The sequence below is a fragment of the Giraffa tippelskirchi genome, chromosome 4 (assembly GCF_054371585.1).
Source record: "Giraffa tippelskirchi isolate mGirTip1 chromosome 4, T2T-mGirTip1v1.2.pri, whole genome shotgun sequence".
NCBI lineage: Eukaryota > Metazoa > Chordata > Mammalia > Artiodactyla > Giraffidae > Giraffa > Giraffa tippelskirchi.
In genome coordinates, this window is record NC_137278.1 from 104835503 (window position 1) to 104847781 (window position 12279).

The window sequence follows — 12279 nt, forward strand, 5'->3', positions numbered from 1 at the left end:
GTTTCTTTCACTTCTTTTTCTTGCCTGATTGCTGTGTCTAGAACTTCCAATCCTATGTTGAATAGAAGTGGTGAGAGTGGACATCCTTGTCTTGTTCCTGATCTTAGGGGAGATGCTTTCAGCTTTTCACCTTTGAGTATGATGTTAGCTGTGTGTTTGTCATTTACAACTTTTATTATGTTGAGGTATGTTCCCTCTATACCCACTTTGTTGAGATGTAATAAATAGATGCTATTTATTTATAACATAATTTATTACATTAGAAGCTTTTTCTGCATTTATTGAGATGATCATCTGACATCTATTCTTTACTTTGCTAGTGTAGTATATCACATTGGTTTGTGGATATTATTCTTCCATCACTGGGACAAATCCCTCTTGGTCATAGTGTATTATCTTTTTAATGTATTGTATTTTGTTTGCTAACATTTTGTTGAGGATTTCTTCATCGATATTCATTGGTGATATTGGCCTGTAATTTTCTTTTTTGTGTGTGTGTGGTGTTTGTCTGGTTTTGGTATTCATGTGAAGCTAGACTCATAGAATGAATTTGAAAGCATTCCTTCCTCTTCAATTTTTGGAATAGTTTGAGAAGTATAGGTGTTAACTTTTCTTTAAATGTTTGATAGAATATACCTGTGAAGCTGTCTGCTCCTGGGGAACAAACAAACAAAAAAAATTCCCTTTTGTTTGTTGGGAATTTTAAAATTAGTTATTTAATTTTGTTATTTTAATTTTTAAGTCTGTTAGTATTTTGTGTTTCTTTCTCATTCAGCCTTGGGAGATTGTACTTTTAAGGAATTTATTCATTTTTTCTAGATTGTACTTTTTATTACTGTATAATTGTTTGTAGTAATCTTATGATCCCTTGTACTTCTGTGGTGTCAGCTGTAACATCTCATCTTTCAGTTCTGTTTTTTATTTATTTGAGTACTCTGTCTTCTTATTCTTGATGAGTCTGGCTAAAGGTTTATCCATTTTGTTTATGTTTTCAAAGAACAAGCTCTTAACTTCATTGACTTTTACTGTTGTTTTTTTAAGTTTGCATTTCATTTAATTCTGCTCAGATCTTTATTATTTGTTTCCTTCTGTTAACTTTGGATTTTATTTGTTCTTTTTTTGAGTTCCTTTAGATGTAAGTTTAGATTGTTTATTTCAGATTTTTCTTGTTTCCTGAAGTAAGTTTGTATAACTATAAACTCCCCTCTTGCAACTGCTTTTGCTGAATTCCGTAGATTTTATATATTTGTTTTTCTATTTTTAGTTGTCTCTAGGTATTTTTTGATTTCCTCTTAGGTTTATTTGTTGATCCATTGGTTTTTAGTAGCATGTTGTTTAGACTTACTGTGTTGGGTTTTTTAGTAGTTTTCTTCTTGTAGTTGGTTTCTAGTCTCATGCTGTTATGATTGGAAAATATGCTTGATGTGACTTTAGTCTTTTTTTTTTTAATCTCAAGTTTAAAATTTATTTAAAGACTCTTTGAGGTAGGAAAGATATGTCATTTTAAAAATTCATTCAAGTGGTGGAAAGAATGCAATTTTATTTAAAATTTTCTCATTCAATCTTCTCTTCTGAAATTACTGTACAATCTTTTCTATATATAGAAGAATGTGTGAGCTATCTCAACTATTTATTATTTTAAGATCACTGTTGCATCTTCTTTTATAATGTTTTTGTGATTTTAAGTAAAATGTTACAGAATTATTATTATTCACAGAATTGATAATACTATTTATAAACATTTAAGCAATCCAAAAATATACAAGAGGTAACTCCTTTTATTTTCTGCCTGGAAGGATGGATTCATTTAGAAATGAATTCCCATATTTAATATGGAAAAGTCATCAGATGTGACTTTAGTCTTGAAATTTGTTGAGACTTATTTTGTGTCATAGTATGTGATCTATCCTAGAAAATATTCCATGATCTCTTGAAAAAAATGTGCATTTGCTGTTTTGAGATATAATTTTCGATATGTATCTATTAAGTCAGTCTAATTTATCATATTATTTAAGGAGAGTGTTCCTTATTGATTTTCTGTCTGGATGATATGTACATTGATGTAACTGGGGTATTAAAGTTCCTTCTTATTGTATTACTGTCATATTTTCCTTTTATGTTTGTTAACATTTGCTTTATGTACTTAAGTGCTCCTATGTTGCTGTTGTTTTTCAGTCACTGAACTGTGTTTGACTCTTTGTGAACCCTTGGACTGTAGCATGCCAGGCTCCTCTGTCCTCCACTAACTCCTGGAATTTGCTCAAATTCATGTCCATTGAATTAGTGATGCTATTTAACCATCTCATCCACGTGGACATCACCAGATGGTCAACACCAAAATCAGACTGATTATATTCTTTGCAGCCAAAGATGGAGAAGCTCTATACAGTCAGCAAAAACAGGACCGGGGGCAGACTGTGGCTCATATCATGAACTCCGTATTGCCAAATTCAGACTTAAATTGAAGAAAGTAGGGAAAACCACTAGTCCATTCAGGTATGACCTATATCAAATCCCTTATGAGTATACAGTAAAAGTGACAAATAGATTTAAGGGACTAGAGCTGATAGAGTGCCTGATGAACTATGGACAGAGGTTCGTGACACTGTACAGGAGACAGGGATCAAGACAATCCCCAGGGAAAAGAAATGCGAAAAAGCAAAATGGCTGTCTGAGGAGGCCTTACAAGATAGCTGGGAAGAGAAGAGAAGCGAAAAGGAAAGGAGAAAAGGAAAGATATTCCCATCTGAATGCAGAGTTCCAAAGAATAACAAGGAGAGATAAAAAAGCCTTCCTCAGCGATCAATGCAAAGAAATAGAGGAAAACAACAGATTGGGAAAGACTAGAGATCTCTTCAAGCAAATTAGAGATACCAAAGGAACATTTCATGCAAAGATAAGCTCGATAAAGGACAGAAATGGTATGGACCTAAGAGAAGCAGAAGATATTCAGAAGAGGTGGCAAGAATACACAGAACTGTACAAAAAAGATCTTCACGACCCAGATAATCATGATGGTGTGATCACTCACCCAGAGCCAGACATCCTGGAATGTGAAGTCAAGTGGGCCTTAGAAAGCATCACTATGAACAAAGCTAGTGGAGGTGATGGAATTCCAGTTGAGCTATTTCAAATCCTGAAAGCTGATGCTGTGAAAGTGCTGCACTCGATATGCCGGCAAATTTGGAAAACTCAGCAGTGGCCGCAGGGCTGGAAAAACTCAGTTTTCATTCCAATCCCAAAGAAAGGCAATGCCAAAGAATGCTCAAACTACCGCACAATTGCACTCATCTCACATGCTAGTAAAGTAATGCTCAAAATTCTCCAAGCCAGTCTTCAGCAATACGTGAACCGTGAACTTCCAGATGTTCAAGCTGGTTTTAGAAAAGGCAGAGGAACCAGAGATCAAATTGCCAATATCCGCTGGATCATCGAAAATGCGAGAGAGTTCCAGAAAAACATCTATTTCTGCTTTATTGACTATGCCAAAGCCTTTGACTGTGTGGATCACAATCAACTGTGGAAAATTCTGAAAGAGATGGGAATACCAGACCATCTGACCTGTCTCTTGAGAAACCTGTATGCAGGTCAGGAAGCAACTGTTAGAACTGGACATGGAACAACAGACTGGTTCCAAATAGGAAAAGGAGTACGTCAAGTCTGTATATTGTCACCCTGCTTATTTAACTTCTATACAGAGTACATCATGAGAAACGCTGGGCTGGAAGAAACACAAGCTGGAATCAAGATTGCCAGGAGAAATATCAATAACCTCAGATATGCAGATGACACCGTCCTTATGGCAGAAAGTGAAGAAGAACTAAAGAGCCTCTTGATGAAAGTGAAAGAGGAGAGTGAAAAAGTTGGCTTAAAGCTCAACATTTAGAAAACTAAGATCATGGCATCTGGTCCCATCACTTCATGGGAAATAGATGGGGAAACAGTGTCAGACTTTATTTTTTTGGGCTCCAAAATCACTGCTGATGGTGATTGCAGCCATGAAATTAAAAGACACTTACTCATTGGAAGGAAGGTTATGGCCAACCTAGATGGCATATTTAAAAGCAGAGACATTACTTTGCCAACAAAAGTCCATCTAGTCAAGGCTGTGGTTTTTCCAGTGGTCATGTATGGATGTGAGAGTTGGACGGTGAAGAAAGCTGAGCCCCAAAGAATTGGTGCTTTTGCACTGTGGTGTTGGAGGAGACTCTTGAGAGTCCCTTAGACTCTAACCACCATACACCACATGCATTCTAACCACCATACATTTTTGCTATCTTCACTCTCCCCACCAATATTTAATGTTTGACATCATATTTTCATCTTTTTGTTTTGTGTATCTCAACTGATTAGTGTGGATATATATGTTTTTACTACTTTGTCTTTTAACCTTCCCACTAGCTTTGTAATTGGTTGGTCTCCTCCCTTTACTGTATGTTTTCCTTTACCAGTGAGATATTTGCTTTCATTATTTTCATATTTCTAGTTATGCTTTTTCCTTTCTGCTTAGAGAAATCTCTTTAACCTATCTTGTAAAGCCAATTTAGTGGTGCTGAAGTCTTTTAGCTTTTGCTTACTTGTGAAACTCCATTTCACTCCTTTAATTCTGAATGACAACCCTATGAGGCAGAATATTCTTGTTTATACAGTTTAAAATTTTTTTATCTTTGACTATATCATGCAGTGCCCTTCTGGACTGCAAAGTTTTTGTGGAAAAGCCAGCTCATAGTCTTATGGGAGATCTCTTTTGTATTACTAGTTGGTTTCCTCTTGATGCTTTTTAAATTCTATATCTTTAATTTTTGATAGTTTAATTACAATGCATCTTGATGTGAACCTATTTGGATTCATCTTATTTGGGAGTCTCTATGAACCCTAGACCCAGGTGTCTGCTTCCATACCCAAGTTAGGGGATATTTGGCTATTATTTTTTCAAATAATTATCTGCTCTTTCTCTCTTCTTCTTCTATAATGTGAATGTTAGTATGCTTGATGTTGTCTGAGAGGTCTCTTAAACCTCCTTTTTTTCTGTTCAACATGTGTGACTTCCATTGCACTGTATTCTAGATTCTGTTCCTCCGTATCATCCAATCTACTGCTGATTCCTTCTATTGTGTTTTTAAATTTCAATTATTGTATCCTGTTTGGTTCTTTTTTATATTTTCTAACACAGTTCTCATTGTGTTCATCCATTCTTCTCCTGAGTTCAGTGAACATCCTTATGATCATTACCTTAAACTCTTTATCAGGTAAATTACTTATCTCCACTTTATTTAGTTCTTTTTCTGAGGCTTTCGTCTTATTCCTTTTTTTAGAACATATCTCTCTGTGTTTTCATTTTTCCATATTCTTTGTACTTATTTCTATATATTGGGTAGATGGGTTATATTTCCTGATCTTGGAGAAGTGGTCTTATGAGGACATGTATTATGGGGTCCAGCAGTACCGTCCCCTCTGGTCACCAGACTTATATCCTCTGGGCGGGGCGGGGGGGTGCCCTATATGGATTGCTTATACCCTTCTGTTGTGGCAGGGCCCACTGCTGTGGGTGTGCTGGTAAATGGGTCTGGCCTCTGGCTCTGTTGGCTGGAAGGCTGTGCCTTGTGTAGTGGCTGTGGGTCAACTGGAGAGGGAGGAAGACTCCCTAGGTAGCTCTTTGTGTGGCCCTGGGAGGCTCAGGTAGTGCTGGTTTGCTGTGGCTGGGGCAAAGTCCCTGGAGCTAATAGGCTAGAGTAAGGATTCCAGAATGGCGCCTGGCAGCACTGGTGTTATTACGATGGAATGAGCACCTCCAAATGGTGCTGCCAGGGTCTCTACCTCCCGGGGGAGTCCCAGCTGCCTCCTGCATCTCCAAGAGGCTCTTTAAGATCAGTAAGTGGGTCTGACCCAGGCTCTTTTCAAATTGCTACCTCTCCTCTGGGACCCAGAACATGTGAGATTTTACATGTGCACTTTGAGTGGAGTCTCTGTTTCCTATTGCCCTCCAGGTCTTCTGAACATAAGCCCTGCTGGTTTTTAAAGCCAGACATTTTGGCAACTCATCTTCCTGATGCAAGAACAGTGGACTAGGGAGCTTAATGTGGCTCAGACCCCCGTTTCTTGGGGAGGACCTCTAAGATTGTGATACTCCTCTAATTTGTGGGTTGCCGACCCAGGGGTGTGTATAACACATCTCTAGTCCTCTTACCTGTTTCACTATGGGTCCCTCTTTGTCTTTAGTTGTGGGAAATTTCTGCTTCTAGTCTTCAAGTCATTCTCACAGGTGTTTGCTTTGTAAGCAGTTGTAATTTTGATATGTCTGTAGGAAGAGACCCTGAGATCTTGGACCATCTTGGACACCTCTACAGTTCACGTTTTAATTTTTTTATTTTTTTTATATTTTTTTATTTATTTGGCTTCATTGTATCTTAGTTGCTGCGTATGGGATCTAGTTCCCTGACCAGGGATTGAACCTGGGCCCCCTACATCAGGAGCTCAGAGTCTTAACCACTGGACCACCAAGGAAGTCCCCAGTTCACGTTTTTAAAGGATACATTTTTTCCCATTTAAAGGAAAACTGTGTCTTTTTTTTTTTAAGTTGACTTGTTTGTAGGTTTTGTCGGCTACTTCCCTCAAAATCTTTCATTTGCATGATCTACATGAGGAAGATAAAACTTTACCTTAGTCTTTGGTAAGAATAGGAGGTATTTCAAGGTGATATTTATGGGTTGCTTTCTAATAATTTTGTAAGAAAAAAAATGGACAAACTGATAAGTCTTACACAAATTCCTCAAGGTGGCAATATTTTATGAAACAAATAGTTTAGTTTTGTGAAGTCCATATATACCTTAGATTATTTTCAAGCAGCCATCTGTGCCATAACTCATGATTTCTTCTGCATTTTTAATCAGCATCTAGTTATGCATGGCCCCAGCATTATTGCCATCTAAATGCTCAAAACAATAAAGTGCTGTAGGATATTAGGACTCATAGCTGTAAAATTATGGTATGCGTATTTTTCTCTGTACCTGAGCAGATGATCTGCAAATCAAAGCCTCGCAGAGACACATCTGTTAAACTGCTGGAGAGTGTGACTGGCAACAGAATCTCAGGGCTTGTATCTGAGACTGCCAGGGGGCTGGACTTCTTGTGGTTCAGCCTTGGGTTCTACCATTAGGGATGATGTGCTGTGTACTCTCACCCCTGGCTTACTCTGACCAAGAAGAGAGCTGGTGACGCTGCATTATTGCCATGTAGCCTGATTTTCTGCAGCATTTTAATTACATTGTGTGGTCTTGGAATTACAGTTACTTTAAATGGATCTGCAATGATTTTTTTCTCCTTTATGTGTAATTTAGCTTGGAAAAAAAGAATACAACTAAATTTCATTTCAAGCAGAAATGTGTTGCACCAGCTGCAGATTGAGGCCTGGCCTTGATTTGCAAATTTTCACAGATTCAGAGGATGTTCTGCCAGCAGCCAGTGTAATAGCTGGGATATGGCCAAAGAGCAGCTTTTCATCGAATGTATTCTATTCCAGCTTCCGAATGTACAGATCCAAGGAACTTTTTCCTTGAGAAGACACTGATATGTTTACTTGGAATAGCATTATACAGACATAAATCAAGAGCCCTGGCAAGAAAATCAGTACTTACAGGTTTTAGTTCTGATTCATGGATTTGCTATATGACTTTGGGGTAGTCACTTACGGCTGCACCCTTCTTATTTTAGAAATGAGCACGTTGCCTATAGAACAAGTGTCACTTGGGGCCTGACAGCTACTATGGAGTATAGCTAATGGTTAGCGCCATCGTTCTTTTAATAATAAACATTTTCACTAAAGTATTAAAAAAATCAGGAAAAGTGGCTAAGTCATCTGCTTCTGTTTCAGTGAATTTTCACAAGGTGAGAACAGCTATGCCACCACCATCAAGATCCAGATCAAGAAAGGGAATCACCCACACCCATGAAATCCCTTTCAGGCTTCCCCTTAGTCACTAATCCTCTTTTCCAAAGGAAAGTGCTATTCTCATGGCATATGTTAGTTTTTGTATAGTTCTTAATGTTTTGTGAATGGAATTACCCATAATGCTCTTTGTTTCTGACTTTTCACTCATTGATATCTCTGTAAAATTCTTTCAAGTCAAAATATGTGAAAGAATTCCATCATATGAATATACAGTTGATGCTTGAACAACGCAGGTTTGAAATGCATGGGTCCACTTAGTGGTTTTTTTTTTTTTCCCAAAATGTGCATGCAATGCTACATGATCTGTGGTTGGTTAAACCTGTGGATGTGGAACCACAGATACAGGGGTCTGATAAAGAGCTATATGTGAATTTTTGACTGAGGGAGAGTCAATGGCTCTAACCCCTACATTGTTCAAGGGTCAAGTGTACCACAATTTATTTATTTTTGTAAAAAAAGTGCGTTGGATTAAATAACCCTGTAGTCTCTCCTTGGTCTAAAGATTATAACTGAGTGATCATCCAGAAATATGTGTTGTGATACATAAGTTACATGATTAGTTTGTACTAGCTTGTATAGGGTAGCATTTAATGCAAATTGAAATTTCTAAGAAAGTAGGTTATGAGAATTTAAAAATAGAGGGATTTGGATATGATACATATCAGAAAAAGAGTAACATATATTTTTATTGTGCTCTGTATGTTAAATTCACTGAGCAATGTACAGGTGTCCCCTGTTTTTATTTGCCAATGAAGGTCTGTCTAGTCAAAGCCGTGGTTTTTCCAGTAGTCATGTATAGATGTGAGAGTTGGACTATAAAGAAAGCTGAGTGCTGAAGAATTGATGCTCTTGAACTGTGTGTGGTGTTGGAGAAGATTCTTGAGAGTCCCTTGGACTGCAAGGAGATCCAACCAGTCCATCCTAAAGGAAATCGGTCCTGAATATTTATTGCAAGGACTGATGCTAAAGCTGAAACTCCAATACTTTGGCCACCTGATGCGAAAAACTGACTCACTGGAAAAGACCCTGCTGGTGGGAAAGATTGAAGGCGGGAGGAAAAGGGGATGACAGAGGATGAGATGGTTGGATGGCACTACCAACTCTATAGACATGAGTTTGAGTAAGCTCCAGGAGTTGATAATGGACAGGGAAGCCTGGCGTTCTGCAGTCCATAGGGGTGCAAAAAGTCAGACACGACTGAGCAACTGAACTGAGCTGGCCTGTTTTTCGAAAGTTTGCTTTACAGTGCTTTGCTTTTATGAAAAACCTACATTAGTACTTTTGCTAATTTAAAGAAATCCAAGGATTTTCACTTTCATGAAAAAAAGGTGAAAAGTGAAAGTAGCACTCAGTGTTAGTTTTGCAGCAAGTTGTTATAGAGACAGCACACACCCTGAATTGAAAGACTGGCACCACCAAGCTCCTTTTTTGGAAACTATGTTCAGCATCTTGGCATCAAGCTGCCATAGCTTTGAACTGTGTCTGTGAACATCTGTGCTTTATCTCGATTTATTTTGCTTACCCATTAGCAAGATGTGTTCTAAGGTAATTATTTTTTCACTTTATGCTGTTTTGGTTTACAAAAGGTTTCATAGGAATGCTCTACTTTTGGATAACAGGGGGACCATGTATTGAGTATCAGACACTATACTCAGTTCAGTCGCTCAGTGGTGTCCGACTCTTTGCAACCCCATGAACCGTAGCACGCCAGGCCTCCCTGTCCATCACCAACTCCCGGAGTCCACCCAAACCCATGTCCATTGAGTCAGTGATGCCATCCAACCATCTCATCCTCTGTCATCCCCTTCTCCTCCTGCCGTCAATCTTTCCCAGCATCAGGGGCTTTTCAAATGAGTCAGCTCTTCACATCAGGTGGCCAAAGTATTGGAGTTTCAGTCTCAACATCAGTCCTTCCAATGAACACCCAGGATTGATCTCCTTTAGGATGGACTGGTTGGATCTCCTTGCAGTCCAAGGGACTCTCAAGAGTCTTCTCCAACACCACAGTTCAAAAGCATCAATTCTTCGGCGTGCAGCTTTCTTCACAGTCCAACTCTCACATCCATACATGACCACTGGAAAAACCATAGCCTTGACTAGACGGACCTTTGTTGACTAAGTGATGTCTCTGCTTTTTAATGTGTTGTCTAGGTTAGTCATAACACTATACTAGGTACTTTCAAATTTTAAAGCAACTCTATAGGGTATTATCATTCCTTTTTTTTTTTTTTTAAATAGGTGAGGAGACTGAGTCTCAGAAAGTTTGTTGGTTGTCTGTTTTTATACAGGTACTAAATACTGGCTTGTTTAATCCTGCTTTTTCTATTGTATCCTCTTAAATTATTTAGACATGATACTTGCTTGCCTCATAGTCAATAAAAGAGTCTGAAATGCTGTACTTGGGTGCAAGTGCAAAAACAACAGAATGATCTTGGTTTGTTTCCAAGGCAAACCATTGAACATCACAGTAAACCAAGTCTATGCCCCAACCACTAATGCCAAAGAAACTGAAGTTGAATGATCCTATGAAGACCTACAAGACCTTCTAGAACTAACACCAAAAAAAGATGTCCATTTCATCATAACAGACTGGAATGCAAAAGTAGGAAGTCAAGAGATACCTGGAGTAACAGGCAAGTTTGGCCTTGGAGTACAAGATGAAGCAGGGCAAAGGCTAACAGGGTTTTGCCAGGAAGATGCACTGGTTGTAACAAGCACCCACTTACAACACAAGAGATGACTCTACACATGGACATCACCAGATGATCAATACCAAAATCAGATTGATTATATTCTTTGCAGCTGAAGATGGAGAAGCTCTTAAACAGTCAGCAAAAACAAGACAAGGAGCTGACTGTGGCTCAGATCGCAAACTCTTTATTGCAAAATTCAGACTTAAATTGAAGAAAGCAGGAAAAGCCACTAGGCCATTCAGGTATGACCTAAATCAATCCCTTTTGATTATACAGTGGAAGTGACAAATAGATTCAAGGGTTTAGATCTGATAGACAGAGTGACTGAAATACTATGGATGGAGGTTCATAGCATTGTATAGGAGGCAGTGATCAGAATCATTCCCAAGAAAAAGAAATGCAAAAAGGCAAAATGATTGTCTGAGGAGGTCTTACAAATAGCTGAGAAAAGAAGGAAAGCAAAAGGCAAAGGAGAAAAGGAGTGTAGAATTCCAAAGAATAGGAGGGAGAGATAAGAAAGCCTTCTTAAGTGAACAATGCAAAGAAATAGAGGAAAGCAACAAAGCAGATCAATGAAAAGTTTAGTCTAGTGGAGAAAAGTTGTAATAGAGGTATGGGAGCTATAGGTCCATGGAGAGGCAAATGTCAAGGCTGTATATTGTCACCAAACTTATTTAACTTACATGCAGTATACATCATGCAAAATGCCAGGCTGGATAAAGCACAAGCTGGAATCAAGATTGCCGGGAAAAATATCAATAACCTCAGATGTGCAGATGACACTACTCTTATGGCAGAAAGTGAAGAGGAACTAAAAAGCTTCTTGATAAAGGTGAAAGAGAAGAGTATAAAAGCTGGCTTGAAATAACATTCAATAAACTAAGATCATGGCACCCAGTCCCATAACTTCATGGCAAATAGATGGGAAAAAAATGGAAACAGTGAAAAAACTTTATTTTCTTGGGCTCCAAAATCACTGCAGACAGTGACTACAGCCATGAAATTAAAAGACCCTTGCTCCTTGGAAGAAAAGCTGTGACCAACCTAGACAGTGTATAAAAAAGCAGAAACCTTACTTTGCCAACAAAGGTTTGTATAGTCAAAGCTATGGTTTTTCCAATAGTCATGTATAGATGTGAGAATTGGACCATGAAAAAGGCTGGGCAATGAAGAATTGATGCTTTTGAATTGTGCACTGAAAAAGACTCTTGAGAGTCTCTTGGACAGCAAGGGGATCAAACCAGTTAATCCTAAAGGAAATCAACCCTGAATATTCATAGGAAGGACTGATGCTGAAGTTGAAGCCCTAGTACTTTGGCCACCTGATGTGAAGAGCTGACTCACTGGAAAAGACCCCGATGCTGGGAAGGATTGAGGGCAGGAGGAGAATGGGATGACAGAGGATGAGATGCTTGGATGGCATCACCAATTCAATAGATATGAGTTTGAGAAAACTCTGGGAGATAAGGAAGGACAGGGAAACCTGGCATGTTGCAGTCCATGGGCTCGCAGAGTTGGACATGACTGAGCAACTGAACAACAATGACTTGCATGCCTGGAGCTTATATTCTGTAGGCTTTAGCTACAAGTGAGTAAAGTAGATCAATTCAATGAAAAGTTTAAACTAGTGGAGAAAAG

At 38.5% G+C, this 12279-nt stretch overlaps 1 protein-coding gene and 1 non-coding gene across 2 annotated transcripts in view; one reads left to right on the top strand and one right to left on the bottom strand.

The window, feature by feature from the left end:
* Positions 1-12279, top strand: part of TRHDE (thyrotropin releasing hormone degrading enzyme) — a 431921-nt gene that overhangs the window by 52207 nt on the left and 367435 nt on the right. The window lies entirely within an intron of this gene.
* TRNAR-CCU (transfer RNA arginine (anticodon CCU)) lies at positions 6432-6504 on the bottom strand. Its single transcript has one exon. It is a non-coding gene; the product is annotated as a tRNA-Arg (tRNA).